This window comes from Nomascus leucogenys, chromosome 12 (assembly GCF_006542625.1).
Source record: "Nomascus leucogenys isolate Asia chromosome 12, Asia_NLE_v1, whole genome shotgun sequence".
Classification (NCBI taxonomy): Eukaryota; Metazoa; Chordata; class Mammalia; order Primates; family Hylobatidae; genus Nomascus; species Nomascus leucogenys.
Genome location: NC_044392.1, coordinates 42,948,852 through 42,967,664, shown reverse-complemented (window position 1 = coordinate 42,967,664; position 18,813 = coordinate 42,948,852). Strand labels below are relative to the sequence as shown.

Here is an 18,813-nt window from a genome sequence, read left to right as displayed (position 1 = left end):
TTAAAGTATGTGCATAGGTTTTATGCAACTACCATGCCATTTTATATTAGGTACTTGAGCATTCACAAATGTTGGTATCTGTAAGAGGTCTGGAACGAATCCCTATGGATACAGAGGGATGTCTGTAATACAAAAATATGTAATAAAGGATGTTAGAGTCCCTTAGTTTCAAGGTACAGAATTAATTGTTGGGAGATAATTGTCCATGTGCCTCACTTTTCTGCTCATTGTGGGAGCACTCTGGAACCTTTATTTCAGAATATTTTTTCCTTAGTGTTTCTGTGGTGACAGCATTAGAAGAGAGAGATAATGTCTTTTTTTTGAGGCGTGCTTATTGTCCATATAAAAGTTTCAACTCCCCTATGTCAAAGCAAATTTGTGCTAGACAATGTTAAATGGCCAAGCAAAATTTTATTTAAGTGCATTTCAATAGAGAAGCAAGACCAAACTTAGTATGAACTAGGCAACTTCATCTAAACAAGTGGCAAGATGGTTTTTAAAGGTTGAGGTAAGCTAGTAGAGAAGTATATCACAGAGAAGTAATATCAAAAGGAAAAATAAGCCTTTGATATCTTTATGACAGGAGGTAAAAGTTTTGTGACTTTAGTGAGGCATCCACTGAAGTTAGGCTGCTACTATCTCATAGAAACTAGGAGATAAGGGTACTGTCTTGTTTTATGATTACATGTCAAAGAGATGGCTCTCAGGTCCTTAAGAAAAATATTTCTGGATTATAAAATTAACAAAGGCTTTTAAAAAGATTTATATCACAGGGGGGCAGAGAAATAATTTACAATTACAAGTTTTCTAAAGTAAACCTTTTAAGAAAAAGGAGGGCAGGTGCTTGGAGTCAGGAAAAAGCCTGTGTAAAGTTCAGTCAAGCCGAAGGAAACATTAAGGCTGTCGTAGTCACTAAGCTCTGGTTTCCTGTCCTGTAATATACATCACTATATGTGCAGATGTTCCAGCCTTCTTCACATTTTTCTGTGGGAACTGATGCTTAGCACAAATTTTGATAGTCTGACTGCCACTACTACTGTGAGTAATAAGCTGTCCTTTGTTTTGAACCCAGGAGTCTTCTACTGGCATCCATGAAATTGAAGCAGACCTAACTCTGTAGGCTTGCAACAAGTGCAAAATCTCAGACTCTTTACAGTTCTTCAAATTTGATTATGTAAGTAAAAGTGACGATTTTTGAAAGGTTTGTGGACAGTTCATGCACATGAAGAAAGAACTCAGTACCCAGGCCTTGTGAGGGAAACAGAACAACTCCAGAATATCTTAGCTGTAGCATCTTGTTAGTCATCTACTTAGGGAATTATCACTGGATGATTTGCAGCCCTCTCTGTCTCTACTCAAGATTTTAAATCCTGGGTAAGAGAAAAGGATTTGCTCTGCTGGGGTCACAAGCCCAAACTTGTGGTCAAAATAATGATTTCCTGTAATTTGTTTCCCCAGTTGGTTTTCATGGAGTCAGGAAAAGAATGTTCCCTGAAAGAGGGATACTGACAAAATGAAAATAGTAGATCTCCATTAAATTGTACTGCTGGGCTTTACAGCATGTACACGTGTTTGAATACACAGACATCTCTTCCTTTATATAGTTCCCAAAATGTCCATTCTTAATCTAATAAAATATTATTAAATAAACACCTACTGTGTGTTAGCCACTTTTCTAGTCAAAGGATGCATTAGTGAACAAAGGCACAGAATCCTGCCTTTAAGGAGTTTATATTCTAGTGCACAGAAAGAAAAAAATAAACAGGATAAATCAGTAAATTATATAATATATTAGAGGTAATATGTACTATAGAAAAAAAGTGGAGTGAGGTAAAAGAGTAGAGGTGTTAGGAGTGATGATTTTAAATAGGGTATTCAGGAAGGCTTCATTAAGAAGGGGAAATTTAAGCCAAGACATGAAAGAGGTGAGCAAGTTAGCAGTTGCACACGTAACTGGGAAAGAATACTCAGTTCAAAGGCTTGAAGCCTAGAGCATGCTTGGGGTTTTAGGGAGTCCGAGGAGACTGTGGTTATAATGGAGAGACGGAGGGAGAGAGGAGGAACAGATGGATTCAGAGAGTTATCTGTGGAGATAAAGGTGGCAGCAGAGTGACCAGTTAGGAGGCAGTTGCAGTAATCTACAATACTCCAAAGTTAGGAAAAAGATGTGAATAGAGAATGACTCTTGGATTAAGCATCATAAAATAAAATGAAATGTATTTACTGCTCCTAAAAGGAGACTACCTAAAGTCACAAATGTAACCTGAAGTCACAAATTAGCCATAAGAAGGACCTCTGGATGATGTTCATGTGCTTTAGTCCTGTCATAGTACCATCTCAGAATTACACAGTCTTTGGACTAGGTGGAAAATTTAAGTACCACCATCATACTGTTAAATAACATGAATTTTAGAAGAAATTTAAAGAAAAAAATTTTAAAAACCGGAAATACTGTTAGGGGTTATAATCCTCAGTTCTTCCATGGATTATTGCTGTTTATTTATGCTTAATCTACTCATTTGCTCTTGCCATTTTTTTAACTTCCTTTAGCTTAGCAGTTGATTGGCTTTTGGTGTAAATATTTATTCCAGACAAGTCAGACTTCTTGGAGAAACTGCCTTGATGAGATTGTGGGTGTCTTCTTTTATCTCTAGGCAGGGTAGTGCAGTAAGGCCTGCAAAAAGATTCTCAACATTCTGTCTCTTCTTCTCATCTTAATAATATAATTGTAACCTAATTTCTATCTAATGCTCAGATAAGCCACCCTAAGTGACACCATATTCCTTTATTTTCTTGGTTGTTCAATAGCTTGGGAAACCTGAAATGACCAGTGGTCTCATTGATCCAATGACTGCTTTTGAGGAAGTGCTCTTTCTTTGGGCTCCAAATTCTGTAGGCCAATAAAGAATTGGGTTAGGGCAGAGAGAAATGGTTGAGAAGAAAATATTTTGAGTAAAATTAGACATTAATGGTTGAGAGTTGAACCCTCTACCTCACTCCTAGGGTTCCCACAAGCCAACCATATATCAATTACTGTTTCATATTAAATGTTTCTTCCACAACAAAGGCATACTTTGGCTTCGAGATGTTTTATTGAAGTTAACATCATACTGAGTTCTCCATAGGTCATTTCAGCAAATGTAAGACAGAGTTGCACCAAACTGAAAAAAACACAAAATATCAGGGTTAATAAGTATTGTTGTCATCTAGCAGTGAGCAGTAGCCAGGTGAGCTTTTATGAGGCAAATAAATCTTGCTGAGTATGTAGATAGCTTTCCCCACTGCCAACATAGCCACTTTGTCCATCGTCCCGTTAATCCACTCTAGGTAGTCTGCAAAGAATGATGACTGGTGATCTGAAAGTAGGTTACCATACCTACTGGATTATTAAGATTGTTTGTGTTTTGGGGTCTTAATGATGAACATTTATGTAGATGCAATCATATTCAAGGATTATCCTTAGAGGTTTTTCTATCTATTTCTTCCCCCAAATATCCTTTTTCCAATGGTCTGACTTTGTCCTAGTTTTGTCAGAATATGGCAAGACCAAAGTAACTTTCCAGGATTTGTTGTAAACCTAATCTCTGGATGTTCCTTCACCCAGATAAAGTGAGAAAGCACATGCTCTGCCTGGAGCGCTGCCCTCTGATGGTTCAGGTCCATCTCTGACTGACCACAGCGTCCACTTCTTCTTGGTATTGCTATACCAAGCAGAACTAGCTGGAAACCAGGCTTTGGAGTTTTCATGCCGAGTCATACATTCATGGAAAACTCCCTTAAATGCCATAGTTGCAGACTGAAAGAAGAGTAGGAGTATGATTTTTAAAAAATATGTGTTCTGGGATTGGAAACTCTATGCACATATCATATACTTCTGTATTTTTTTTTTTTTTTTTTTACCTCAGTAACATATATACTTCTTCCAATTCGTTAAAAGTTGCTGATTATATCCAGTTTTGTCATTATACACGTCAAATATTTGATAGTGTTGCCTGGCCACTTAGTTTCTACCAAGGACCAGTAAGCAGTAAGCCAGAAACTTTTTAAAAACATTTTTAAAATTTTTATTTCAATAGTTTTAGGGGAACAGGTGGTGTTTGGTTACATGATTAAGTTCTTTAGTGGTGATTTCTGAGATTTTGGCGCACCCATCACAGGGGCAGTGTACACTGTACCCAGTGTGTAGTCTTTTATACCTCACTCCCTCCCAACCTTCCCCTCCAGTCCCAAAAGTCCATTGTATCATTATGCCTTTGCATTCTCATAGCTTAACTCCCACTTGTAAGTGAGAACATGTGATGTTTGGTTTTCCATTCCTGAGTTACTTTACTTAGAATAATCGTCTCCAACTCCATCCAGGTTGCTGCAAATGCCATTATTTTGTTTCTTTTTATGGGTGAGCAGTATCGGAAGCTTTTTATTAAATAAAAATAAATACTTGCTAAAAGAGCCAGAATTTTAATCTGACATCAGTATTGTAGTATGAAAAATATTTTTCTTTATTATTCAGTTTCTTATTTTTCTTTATTATTCAGTTTATTAGTTGCAAAAATAATTAACTATATAATACAAAGGGAATAATTTTAAAAAATAAGCAAATTTAGTTTTGAAATAATAAAAAACTCAAAAGAACCATTTACATTTTGAAATGTTTGTTAAAACAAACACCTACATTTATAATAAAATATTATTTAACATTTATATTAATGTATTATTTCAGAAAAACAATGGACAAAAAAATAAAAAATCTTACAATCTCTTCTTTCAAGAGAGCTTTTCTTCCTCCACGATAAAAATGTGATATTCACATCATTAAAAGTGAAAGAAAACTGTGACTTCCTCTTTTGAGACATGAAATAGGTACTTTCCTAGGTTACTTAATGGAGACAGCAAATATAAATTGTTTTCCTTAAAATTAACACTCTATTGAGACCATCCTGGCTAACACAGTGAAACCCCGTCTCTACTAAAAATACAAAAAATTAGCCAGGCGTGGTGGGGGGTGCCTGTAGTCCCAGCTACTCGGGAGGCTGAGGCAGGAAAATAGCGTGAACCCAGGAGGCGGAGCTTGCAGTGAGTGGAGATCGCGCCACTGCACTCCAGCCTGGGTGACAGAGTGAGACCCTGTCAAAAAAAAAAAAAAAAAAAAAAAAAAAATATATATATATATATATATATATACGCTCTAGTTAAATGTAACATTTTATGGAACACTTCAAGTAATCTCCCTTTTCAAGCTTATATTTTCATTGTTTATTACTGAAAAGATAACAGCTGCTATGGAATACCCTGCTAGAGGAAGTATACTGCCAGTTCTAATTTCAAATTTTTTTCTTTGATTTTCCCATTTTTCTAGTGAGAAAATCACCTTCAAATCACCAGAAGCAATTTTCACAGGTAGGTAGACACACTTGAAAAGGTATATAGAGGAGACCCTAAAGTTGCAAGTGTATATTTGCCTTACAAATATAAGGCAAATATAAGGCAAATATATTTACCTTATTTGTCCCATTGTTTTGGGGAAAAAAAAGGGTAATTAGATCTTTCAACTTTTTTCTTGTACATATTTAGTGGATACAGTGTAATGTTTTGATACATGTACACATAATGTTATGATCAAATTGTCTTCTGAGAGTTTGAAAGGAGCAGCTCTTCTGTAGTAGACACTTATTCCCATGGAGAAAAGAGTGATGGCAACTTGGGGTCTGAAATGCTTACACGACAGAACAAATTCTGACTCAGTGTTCCTGAGGAAAGCTGGTGGTTCATACAGAACTGTGAATGGGAATTAAAGGGGGGCATAGTTAAAACCTGGAGAGAACAAGTGTGAGAGAGTCTTAATTTACCTGGGAGAAATTAATATCCCTCAAAGAACCATGCCTATTGGGAAGCCCATTGCGATGAGTGAGAAAACCAGCACTGCCTGTCAGTCATGCAGGAACAATCCTACTGATGATATTGTGGATGGCAGGAGGGACAGCGTCATATAGCTAACCAGCCATCTCCTGTCTTTGGTATGGAAACCACTCTGATTCCCCTTTTAAATGTGTAAATCCCCAGGGTTTCCAAAAAATTCAGTATAGAACGCCTCAAGAAGGAAATAGTGAATTTCTTGCTAACAAGGCATGTAGGGGGTTGAGGGATAACTTGGACAAACAAGAGTTGTAACTGCATACGCATCTTTCTTGAATTGTAGAACAGTTTATAAAATCATATGGACTTAGTTTTAAAGGAAAACTAATAAACCATACACCCACAATATTAGCACACTTCCTTTTGCATGTTACATTTCTATTCTCATCTATAGAAAGATACTTTTTTACATAGTTAAAAATAAACAATAGAATCCTCACATCTGCCCAACAGGACCAGGTAATTGGTTGATTAATCCAAAGTCTGACAGAGTTGAAAATAAAAAAGATGATTCATATACTAAAATGTTTTATTTTAACTCAAACCACTTAAAATGCATATATTTGTGGGTATATTCATGTAGGGACAAATCTTTTACTTTGAGTGTTGGACTACTTGACTAGAGTTCTTCAGAGTACCTCTAGCACAAGCCCACTCATAACGCATTACATTCATTTTGGTGAATTTAAATATAAGCAGCAACTTAGAGACACTTGCAAATCCAAATGAATAGAACTTCTAGAATTTTTGATTTTATTTTCTTCCTCATATTTAGTCTTTCCAAAATACTCACCTGGCCGTATTAAAAACAAATGATTTTTTTTGTGATCATACTTTATTAGGTTACATAGTACAAAATTACATTTTACAAGTAGAATAAATAGAATAATAAATACAACTGTTAGAAGTGGTTTTGAGCACAACCCCCACCCCCCACCCCAACTTGTAGGGGCAGAAATATGCAGGCACAATAGAAAGTAATCTATTAAACATGAGTGTTCATTGTGCCATGGAAATCAGTCAGGGTGATTTACAGAGGGAAGAGAGCATGCTGGTTAGTTTGTTATATAAAAATATTTTTGGCCAGGAGTGGTGGCTCACTCCTATAATTCCAGCACTTTGGGAGGGTGAGACAGGCAGATCTCTTAAGGACAGGAGTTTGAAACCAGCCTAGCCAACATGGTGAATCCCTGTCTCTACAAAAACTACAAAAATTAGCTGGGCATGGTGGTGGGTGCCTGTGGCCCCAGCTACTCGGGAGGCTGAAGCTCGAGAATAGCTTGAATCTGGGAGGTGGAGGCTGCAGTGAGCCAAGATGGAGCCACTGCACTCCAGCCTGGGTGATGGGAGTGAAACCCTGTCTCAAAAAAAATTTACATGTAATTTTCACAGTCATACAAAAAATGATATTTAAGCTTTTCATTTGTGAGATATAACATAATTTTAACAAATCAGCATGTTTTAATTCTAATATGTATTGGGTCTCTGGGCAGAACAAGGATCTAATTAACAGTAATTGACTCCCTCAACTAGAATCCAAGCACTGTGAGAATGAGATAGTTCATATATTTACTCAAAAAGAAATCTTAGTTGTCCGGATGAAATTGGTTTTAATAGTTTTAAATAACATTTCTTAAATTATGTAGCTTGAAAATAATAGTTTAGATTTAAAATCAATCCTGACCAGTGTTTATAATTCAAACTATATTATTGTGATCAATAAAATGTTAGTTTCTTATAAGTATTACACTATGATCATCATAGAGATTATGGCCATTTTTGCCTCTTCAGAGCGCTGTGTTCTGTTTGATCAGCAAGCATGAGGATGTCATTATTGTTTATTTTTAGTCTATTATTAAATAAAATTACATCATCTGAAAGACTTAAACATATAGCTAAGTGAAAACAAAACAAGAACTACAAACAAAAATAATGTTTAATTTATAATTAACATAATACAAATCTACAATTATCAACAATTCTGATAATATTGACTAACATTTTTGTCACTGTAAAATCCAGTTTCTTAGTATTAATATCTTGTTCCCCATTTAAGGCCCAGTTTAAATTTTCTCTCCTTTCTTTTCATCCCACTTATTGTAAATCTTTTTCTCTTTCAGATGGACTAAATACTTGTTCCTTTGATTCTCATAACCTTTACTTATATTCTTTTAACTGATCTGATTATCTTGCATTATCATATTTTTTTCAGTGTTCATCTTTTCACCTAACCAGTACCAACCACCATAAACTATACATTTGTTCATTTTAATTTTTCTTCTTTGAATGGGACTTGGTACACAGATGAATGTATTACTAGATGAATGCCTGTGTCCCGGATAAAAATGCTCCCAGCCACTTCAGACCCTGTTCTGTCCCTCCAACCGGAAAAGCAATTCTTATCCTTATATTTGTTTTGGTTGTGTCTTTCCTTGAAAAACTCTCATGCTTTTCTCTTTTTGCCAAGTGTGAATTCTTCTTTTTTTAACTAGACATCGGACACTATAGAGTGTAGATTGACTTGCATTTTTTTTTCTTTTTGGAATAGGAAAAAATAAAAAGGCAACACTAGTCTTGACCTTTGGAAACACTGAGACATGCCTTAAAGGTCAGAAAATTTTATGCCTTTGATTTTTCTGTGACTGTCCTAGTTAATTTTATTATTATTTTTTGTTAGCTCATCTTGGTTGCCACAGGCATTCCAAGAACTTTTTTCAATGCAGTTTTTACCTCTTTGTTCCTCAGACTGTAGACAAGAGGATTAAGTAAGGGAGTAACCACTGTGTAGGTCACTGCCACCAACTGATCCTTGTCTGAGGCAGACTTGGACTTGGGCCTCAGAGAGATGATAGAGGCACAGCCATAGTGGACAAAGACCACAGTGAGATGTGAGACACAGGTGGCAAAGGCCACCTTCTTGCCCTTAGCTGAGGGGATCTTCAGGATGGTGTTAACTATGAAGCCATAGGGTATGAGAATTAACAGAAAAGGCACCATAATTACCAGGATGCTGAGGCTAAATAAAGCCAACTCTTTCACATGGGTGTCAGTGCAGGCTAACTTGATAACAGGTGCCATGTCACAGAAATAGTGGTTAACCCTGTTGGGGCCACAAAAAGGCATGTTACAAATGAGGTTGGTGGCCACCAAAGCAATAAAGAAACCTGTGGCTCCTGAGGGAGAAATCAACCCCAACTCCAGCCTTTTGTTCATGATGAGTGTGTACCTCAGAGGGTGACAAATTGCTACATAGCGATCATATCCCTTCACAGCAGTGAGGAGGCAGTTGGTGCAAGCAAAGCCAATGAAGAAGAAGAGCTAGGTGGCACAGGCCATGAAGGAGATAGTCTTGGTGTCTGAGAGCAGGTGGACCAGCAGCTGAGGGATGATGACGAAAGTGTAGCAGGACTCAGAAAATGAAAGGATGAATAGAAAGCCATACATGGGAGTGTGGAGAGTCCAGCTGAAGCAAATAATGGCCATGATGGTTACAATGGCCACCAGGATTGTCAAGTATAGGAGAAGAAAGATGACAAAAAGCAGCAGCTGGAGCTCCCCCAGGCTGGAGAACCCACTAGGATGAACTGTGTAACCACAGTGGTTTTGTTGAAACCTCACATCTGAAGAACTTCTTTCTGTGAATGTGTTTGAAAGAGACAAAACGATAACTATCATTGTAATAAGAACATTCTCCCAATGCCTTCACTTTAAGTGTATTGTCAGATTCATAATATTAACATCTCTTCCTCTTACTCTATCTAGATATAGACATCTCTTTAATGATTTTTCCAATAAATTATTAATCTGAAGTAACAGAGAAATGATTATCTACAGTATATAAATACCCCAAAGTTAAAAGGACTCAACTATTTGACAAAGTGATAAAATTCTCTCAGTTTAAGAAGAACATTACCTTTAATATGGAATAGAAAATTCAAATTATTTTTCTTGTGCTGTATGTATTTGGTCCTGGGGTGTATATTCTATCCTAGTAATTTGGTTTCTTTTCCTAATATCACAATCCATTTAATTAGCATTATTGTAAAGGCATTAAAACACTGTGCCTCAGAGCATGAACTCAGGAACCAGAATGCTAGAGTTTGAAACTTGCCTTTGCCACTTAGAGCTATGAACTTCAGTGTGACAATTTTTGTCATTTGTAAGACATAAATAATAATAGAACATATTATATAGGATTGTTATAAGAATTAACTTAGATGGTATCAGTAAAGTACTTGAAACGGAACTTAATACATAGTAACTCCAATCTATGTGTCAGCTGCTTATGCAGTTAAGGAGTTGAGAGGCAAATATCCTGGTTTGATACTCGAACACTAGAAGAGCCTGGACCCTTAAATCAGGACAGAGTTTCCCTGCATTTGACTCAAGTGTTCTTATCCTTGAGATTCTTTTTTTAAAATTGATCAAAAATTTAAATATGCACAGTTAAAGAAAGAACTGTCACTTTTACATTAAAAATTATTTTCTTTTTAATTTATTTTTTATTAGCAACTAATAATTATACCTATTTATGGGGTATTATGTGATGTTTGGATACATGTATACATTGTGGGATGATTAAATCAGGATTCTTTAATAAATCTACCCTTTTTTATCTAAGGAGTCTATAGCCTTTGAATACTCTTTTATGATTCTACGACACTTGTTCTGTATGTTTCTGGAATTGTGAAGGGACCCAAGTGTAAAACCTGGGTCACAAGGTTATGACATACCTGTCTATGAAACAAAATAGATTGATGATCACTGGGGATAGGGGTGGAGCAGGTTAAGTCTTCTTTGTATTGAAGAAAGGAGAGGAAATAACGTGAATACACCTTCAATCTCTTGCAAATAAAATAGCCAGAAAGTGCTAAATGGAAACAGAAGAAACTATCTCAGGAACTTCCCATTATTTTGTAGTCTAGGTTATTCCTCCTCCCAAAGCCCTAATCATTTTTACTTTCAGAATCAGCTTCAGAGATTCAGGAGAAACCAGATGTAATATTTGCACAACTCAACATCTCCCAACTTGTTGGCTACTTTAATGGCTATAAGATGTTAGGGGTTGTTTTACATGACACACTTGGGTTTGTTCATTGTTCATCATCTCTGTTGTGGTTTATTTGCTTAGGTAGTTCCACACACCTGCTACAACAGCTTTTTCCTTTGTTTCAGAACTTGCAGAAAATAAGATGCTTTCGTGTAAGCTACTTCATTTTGACTCTAACATCCTGGTAGCTAGCAAAAGTGTCTGTCTCTATCTCACAGGTGAGGCAAGTGTACTAAGTGCCCTTTCCCGGGCAGAGTAACCCGTGAACATTTAACATGTTGCATTGAACATACCTCTTTATATATTTGGCACTCTTTACAGATTATAAGCTTCTCACATGCAGGAATAACTTTTTTTTAATTAAAAAACGAGTCCCTATAATGTAACATAGTTTGTGATTTATCATGTGCTCAAAGATTTTGACTTGATTAGAATGCCAAAAATTAAATAATATGCTCAAGTGGTAGATCCAGTATCAGAATTCAAGTCTTCTAACTTCAAATCCACTTTCTATTTACCGCATTTTATGGCACCCATTCTTTACCTTTTGAGAAGATGATCTGCTCATATACTTTTTCCAAGGGACTAAAGCATAGTTCCACACTGCTTGTTCAAGTAAAACTTATTTGAGCATTTCTGACTTTTCTGGAATAATCCAGTTTTAATTATCCAAGTTTTTGAATCATCAAATTTTACAATATGAGCTTTATTCTCTTTAATCCTAATATTAGGGAGATAAGAAAAAAAGGAAAAAGGGTTAGGAAAGTAGGCAAATCAACGATATGATTGATGAAAACACTCAAAGGCAAGGAAGGTCAAGAGGATGTTGCTTAATTTCAATCACAGTTTTATGAACCAAGTAATTTCAATGTCTCCCTAAATCATTAGCTTCTTTTTCTGTAACTTACATGAGAATATGGTTATATGAAAAATATCCTCTAGTCTTGTCCACAACACTAGTACTGTTTTTGCATCTTTTTTCAGGTTGCTTCATATACTTGTTTTGCTCATTGTTTTTCACATTCAAATCCCCATCATGTCCCATGTTCTCCAATAAACCTTCCCTGCCTGCTAGAGTCCATACAGATGCTCATTCTCTTCATAGCCCTTAGGGACTTTAAAATCATGCATGTATGGGAACAGGTTAGGTACTATCTTGTATTACTTTATAACCAATTTTCCTATGTGGATGCCTCATAACCCTATTTACATCCTTTCTTAGAGGCAGGGGGCATAGCAATGTATTCTAAACAATCCACAGCAGCTGCAAACAATATTGGGGCACATAACAGACACTAATTAAATACTTAATAAATTGTGGCATGGTTTATTTAATTCTTCTTTTGTTTATGAGCTTTCTCATATGCCATTTTTTTCTGGAATATATTATCTGTTCTACTATAATCTGTATTATTTTTAAATTTTTATTTTTTTCAAAATCATCTTTTACTTTAAAAGGAGAAATCTACACTGCTGAGTTTTCCTGCCTTTCTAGTTACTTCTGTTGCTTGGCATCTCAGCATTTAAATTTGATATATTAAGACGGAGTAGGTGTATATGTGTGTGTGTGTGTATGTGTCTGTATCTGTGTGTGTGCACTCTATCAGAGTGGAAGCTTTTTCATTTCAAGAAAAGAGCAAATAAAGTTTTACTTTGGCTCAGAATCCTTTTTATTACAATAAAAACTGCAAATGAACTCACATCTGAATTTTTGGTAGAAAATATTTCTTTCTTTAGATAGTAACTGACAAAGAAAATAGACTTACCTACTTATGTTCAAAAGATCAAGGAAGCTGCCATGTGACTTTGTTGACTTATACTCTGGTAGGTCTTTTAAATATTGAAAGAGGCAGCAGAAAGTCAGTTGTAAAATCAATGACATCTGTCCCAGAAGATTAAATAATTGGAAGAAAATGCACTGAAGCATTTCATAAAGGGCTTATATGGAGACTTAGTTGTCCAAACCTTTTTAAGTCTTAAATAAGAGCTGAAAATAGTCTGGTTTATATTAATATGTCAATTCAGATTCTATATAATTGTATTTGAGAGTATTTATAGCCTTCTGGGATTCTAAGGAGTAAGGCCTTCTGAGACTTAGTAAGAGCTAAAACAAGAGAGAAAATAAATGACTAACCTTGAACAAGGACATATTATTTAATACCAGGAGAAAAAAACTCAAATCACAATAAAACATTCTATCTCTGCAAATAACGACAAATGTAGATAAGTATTCTAGTGATTTTCTGACATCAAGACTACAAAATGTTGAAATGCCAGGAGAAACCAAATTCTCCAACCAGGAGATATACAATAAAACTACCTTGATAAGGCCTAAGAGATGAAGGCAGGTGTTGGTGAGTGCAGGTTGCTTGGCACTTTTGGAAATTACCTAAATAGTCTCTGTTCTCCTAAATCAAAACCTGGAAAAAATTCAAATAACTGAATTTCTGAATTCTCTCCTAGGAATTATTGTAAGGAAATGACTTTCATCCAGCAACCACTCATTGAGTACCATGATTTAGAGAGCAGTATATGAGACATTATAGTGATACAAAGATAAAATATATGAATTGATCTGCTCTAGTAGAGAAGACAGATGTAAGCAGAGCTGTGTGTAATAAGAGGTAAAATGATGCTCAGTGTTATTGTGACATTAACAACAGGGCAGCCACAAGGATGAGCACCCCCAGCAGGGATTGCCTTGACCACAGCCAAGGCTGAGATTCAGCAAATGACTTTATGAATAAAAACATTCTGGAAAAATAAGCCAAGTACAAATATAAGAATTAGGAATAAAAAGTCAATACTGAATGTTTTGTGCCTAGGACACTCAAAGGAAAAAGGAGTGAGGAGGAAGACTGAGAACTATTTCTTGTAGTGGCTTGGCTGGTCACATGAGAAAACTTTCTGAAAACAAAATTGCTGGGAAAAATTTTTAAAAATTTTAGAAATCTATTGACAAGTTGAAGGTATACTAGGAATTTTTAGGCCAAAATCTGAAGAAAATAAAATCCACAGAGGAACACTGGAAATTGCTTCTGTTCTGAGGACATTTATTTATCTGTATGAAATCACAAACTCAAGCTGTTGATTAGAGAGAATCACAGGATGAGGCTGACAGAAATTAAAGACCAGAATCTAACAAATGGAGGAGTCAAAAAATTAGATATTAAAGATATTTTCTAGTTTCCATATTTGAGGCTTTGACATCTGGACCTTCCTGACCAGGAAAAAAATAGCCCTCCTAGGGTTAGCAGATTCATAGAGATAGAAAATGAGTTTAATTTCATGTGCAATCGAACACATCCAGAAGTCATACCCACAATTGCCTATTTTTGCATGCTCTTGGACTGAGGGACACTATTTCCTTTTCCTAATCCCCCCAGGCCCAGGTGTCAGACAACTAAGGATAGTCCTGGAACCCAGTGAAACTGTTTAAACTAGCCAATTCTAAACCTGCTCAAAACCACTTACCCTGCTTTGCCTCAAAACAACTATGAAGGCTCTCCAAAACTTCCCTTTTCTTTCTGCCTACAACTGAACTTTGTGCTCTGGTGTTCTCCCCATGGTACTTCATGTGTGGCGTTATATGCCACCTTCCCACTCAGGCACTCCGGAACTCTAAGTAATCAACTATCTTTCAATGGCAGTCATCTCTTGATCTGCTGGTCTTACCCTATCTGAATAAAAATAAAATCAACATTTTAAAACATATTGAAGGAGAGGAACAAAGTTGAAGAACTGACGCTATCTGACCTCAAGACTTACTGCAAAACTACAGTAATCAAGACAGTGTGGTATTGGTGAAAGAACAGATAAATAGAAAAATAAATGGGCTATTAAGCCATGAAAAGTCATTGAGGAATCTTAAATGCGTATTGCTAAGTGGAAAAAAGCTGTCTGAAAAGCCTATATACTATGTGATCCCAACTACATGACATTCTGGAAAAAGCAGCATTATTGAAATAATAAAATGACCACTGGTGGTTTCCAGGAATTCAGAGAAGGAGGGGAGGGAAAAATAAGTGGGGCCCAAGGCATTTTTAGGACAGTTAAACTATTCTGTATAATATTATAATTGTGACATATTATATTATGCAGTTCTGAAAATATGTAGCATGAACCCAAATGTAAAATATATGGACTTAGGTTAATAATAATGTGTCAACATTGGTTTAATAAATAAAAAATGTACGGCAATAATTCAGAATGTTAACAATAAGAAAAACTGTGCAGGAGAGGGAGGCCACAAGGGAACTTGATATTTTCTGTGCATTTTTTCTGTGAACCTAAATATGCTCTAAAAATAAAGTCTACTAAAGAAAAACAAAAGAAAATAAGATTCTCACAGACATGTTATGTAGAGATACAGGCCAAGTACAGTATGATTCCATTTATATAATGATCAAGGAAAGGTCACAATGATGGTGGTAGAAGTCAGGATAGAAGTTATATTTATAAATGCAATACCTGAGAGGCACTAAAATGGAGCCCTACAGTGTTCTCATAATATTTAATTTATTTATTAGATATGTTCAATTTGTAACACTTTCATCAAGCTAAACCCTTATGATTTATGTACCATTTAGTGTATATACTATGTTTTAAGGTATTTACTTTAGTTAAAATATACAAATTAGAGTTTCTCTTTGGGGAATAGTGAGCTAGAAATTTTCAGTCAGCCCACAGACTAGTAATAACAAGAACAACTACAAAAATATTGGAAAAAATCAGATCGAAGGCATCAGACTTTAACAAAGAATTAGTATTCAGGAAAAGCAAGTAATCTGTGATGTTGTCCTGGTATTTGAGAGTAATTACCTCCCAAGGAGAATCTGACAATTCTGGAAGATATTACCAAAAAGTCAAGAAGTTGAGACACATGGAGGTAAAGGGCAAATAATAGATCATGAACCACTGAAGAGTGATGGGGCTGGTGAACTTCCCAAGCTTTGAATTGACATTTAAAAGGAAATATAATAGGAACAAGATTAAACAAGAAAAATATCAACTTTCACAGGAGCCAAACTCAGTTTCAAACAGCATAAACTGTGGTGAACTTGAGCCAAGACTCCATTTAATACTCTATCTCCATAAGTCCCTACTCTGAAAAGTAGATCATAGCAGCATTTTGGGTCTCTTGGGATCTGAATAGGTTAATAGACAGTGTATCTTATGATCCCTAGAAGGCCTGGGTATTTTTCTTTATCCAGTACACAGATACCTTAGTAGATGGCAAAGTTCTCTAGGGAAATATTGGAACAAGATTCTCTGGATATAATTGTGGCCATGCTGTTGTGTCTTTCCTCAAAATTCCCCATCTACCCTCACAATCAAGGGGTTTTGGGTTTGGGAATTGGTGTTGAATTGGCAATTGGGTGGGAAGACGTGAATTAAAACACTAGTAACTTACTTTTATCTGTTTGTCAGACATGAAATAAATGTCAAACATCACTTTAGTTGTCTGCTCATCTGCTTCATTGCTAGAAATCCCTTATCCATTAGCCATTTCTACAGATCTCTGCAGGACAAAACTCCTCTCATTACTCTGAACTTCAGGTTTATATTTGTTATTTTCCATATCTTCTCCCTGACACTTTCATGTAACCTCCTGCCTTCCATCCTCTGAAATGCTATTATTCTTATTGATAGCAGTGAGCTCAATTTCTCTGTAGCATCATCACCATCATCTCTAGTTTACTAATGACGATTTCTTTAGAACACTTCAAAGATGTTTATAATCTCATCACCAATGCATTTATTGATGCATTTATTAATGCACTGGTGGGTGATTATTTTCCAGGTCCCCTGTGTAACAGTGGTTAGGGATTAGCCAAGGAGGCTGTCCAAATAATTTATTCCAACACATCCATTTCTCTGAACCTTTGAATTAATTCCTTTACAGTGAGTTAAAAGATGTGACATTTCCAACTTATTAACCATAAATCAATGTTTAGTTTAGGTTTTGTTTAGTCTATTAGCTAGCAAAATATTAATGCCACTTTTGGATGCATGAGCCAATATATTAAATTCTGAAGCCCAAGGGAATACTCCCATAGCAATGAGTTTGACTGAATTCCAATTTATGTTTCTTCTCCCTTGGTAAAATCTTTACAATTCTTTCCTAAATATACTCTCCTAACTCCCACAGATACAAATTAGAAAGCATTTTATTATTATTATTATTATTATTATTTTTGCAGTTTATCTGTTCTCAGAGCCAACCTTGTACCTCTTTATCTGATTATACTGTGATCTAGTTCCTGTTGTAGGCCTAGAAACAAAGTTAAGTGATGGGGCAATTATTTCAGGTGCAACCCCTAAGTCTTTTATGTAGAGGACGGTTGATTACCTTAGATGTGGTGTGTGTGCCTGTGGGGGGGGGGGGGGTGAGGGGGGCGGTAAGGGTAATTTAAAGGAAATGGGTCATCAAGATCTCAGCCTCACATGGATCTGCTGAAAAATGTCCATTTCATGTCTCAAACTCTTACTTCTTATTGAGTAGAAGAGCGCTGGTCAGGCTGATATTTGAAAGCTAAATGTATAATCAGTCAGTTAGCCATGGCTGCCCTAAACCCCCAGATGATCCTTCAAATCTGTCATAAAAACATTTTGATTTTTTCATACATCTTTTAAAATGCTTATTACTTATAATTTCCCTTTCGTCTATGCTTACTCTCCATGATAGTAAAGAAAAGCCAGAAGCTTAATACATCTCTGAAATCTCTGTTATTGCCAACAACCACATGATCACCCAATGTCTTGCCTTCCCTCTGTAATTCATCCTATGCTATTACTGGTGCTTATTTGTTAATTAAAATGGTATTAGGTGAGGAGTTTGAGACCAGCCTGGCCAACATGATGAAACCTCATCTCTACTAAAAATACAAAAAAAATTAGCCGGGCATGGTGGTGTGCGCTTGTAGTCCGAGCTACTCGAGAGGCTGAGGCAGGAGAATTGCTTGAACCTGGGAGATGGAAGTTGCAGTGAGGGGAAATCGTGCCACTGCACTCCAGCCTGGGCGACAGAGCGAGACTCCATCTCAAAAAAAAAAAAAAAAAAAAAGTTTTAAATGCTGGGATGAACTCATCCTTTTTTACCCCAACAAGGAAGTTATCTGTGTACTCATTAGATATACAAGCAACCCAATCCAAGCATCCCATTTTCAGGAATTTTTTTCTTAAGTTACTCTTGCTCCTAATCACTGTTTCAGCCAAGGTCCACTAGAAAATAAATAGCACATCAAAATAAAGGAAATTCAAGAGATAGGAAAATACCATAGACAATGGAATAATCTGGGATTAGCAACATCCCAGTTTTTGTATCTTCTATATTTATACCCTGTTTCTGTGATCCATATAGATCAGACTTCTGAGGAAGAAAGCTGGGTGAAGAATGGTAGAGAGTAGATATGGAGTGAATACGTACATACTGAACATCAGCATAATATTGACTAAAAATCCTGACAAAAATAGTACAATAAAAGAAAATTTCAAGCCAATCTCTTGGCCATGGGTGCTGTGAAAATTAAGCAGAAACTTTAAGAACTATGGCACAGCTCTATCATCCCGTTTTTTCTCCCTTGGTGAGAACAGCATGCTATTCTCTTAAGGGCTGTTTCTTCAGTCTTAATCACAGAATAAAAAAAAGAACTGTTTGAGGGTTGATACCTACACACAACTTGTTTAAGAAACAGAGCTTTGTGATTCTAAGCCATTTAGGGTTTAGCATTATTTGCTGTTGGAGAATAACCTAACAAAGGCTGACTAATAGAGATGTAAATATTAAATAACTAAAGGCTTACAAAACCCCAAGGAATGTAGTACAGATGTATTAAAATGTGATATAC

At 35.9% G+C, this 18,813-nt stretch overlaps 1 pseudogene; it reads right to left on the bottom strand.

The window, feature by feature from the left end:
* Positions 1 to 8,586: 8,586 nt before the first annotated feature.
* Positions 8,587 to 9,533, bottom strand: LOC100602799 (annotated as a pseudogene).
* Between the last annotated feature and the right edge of the window lie 9,280 nt (positions 9,534 to 18,813).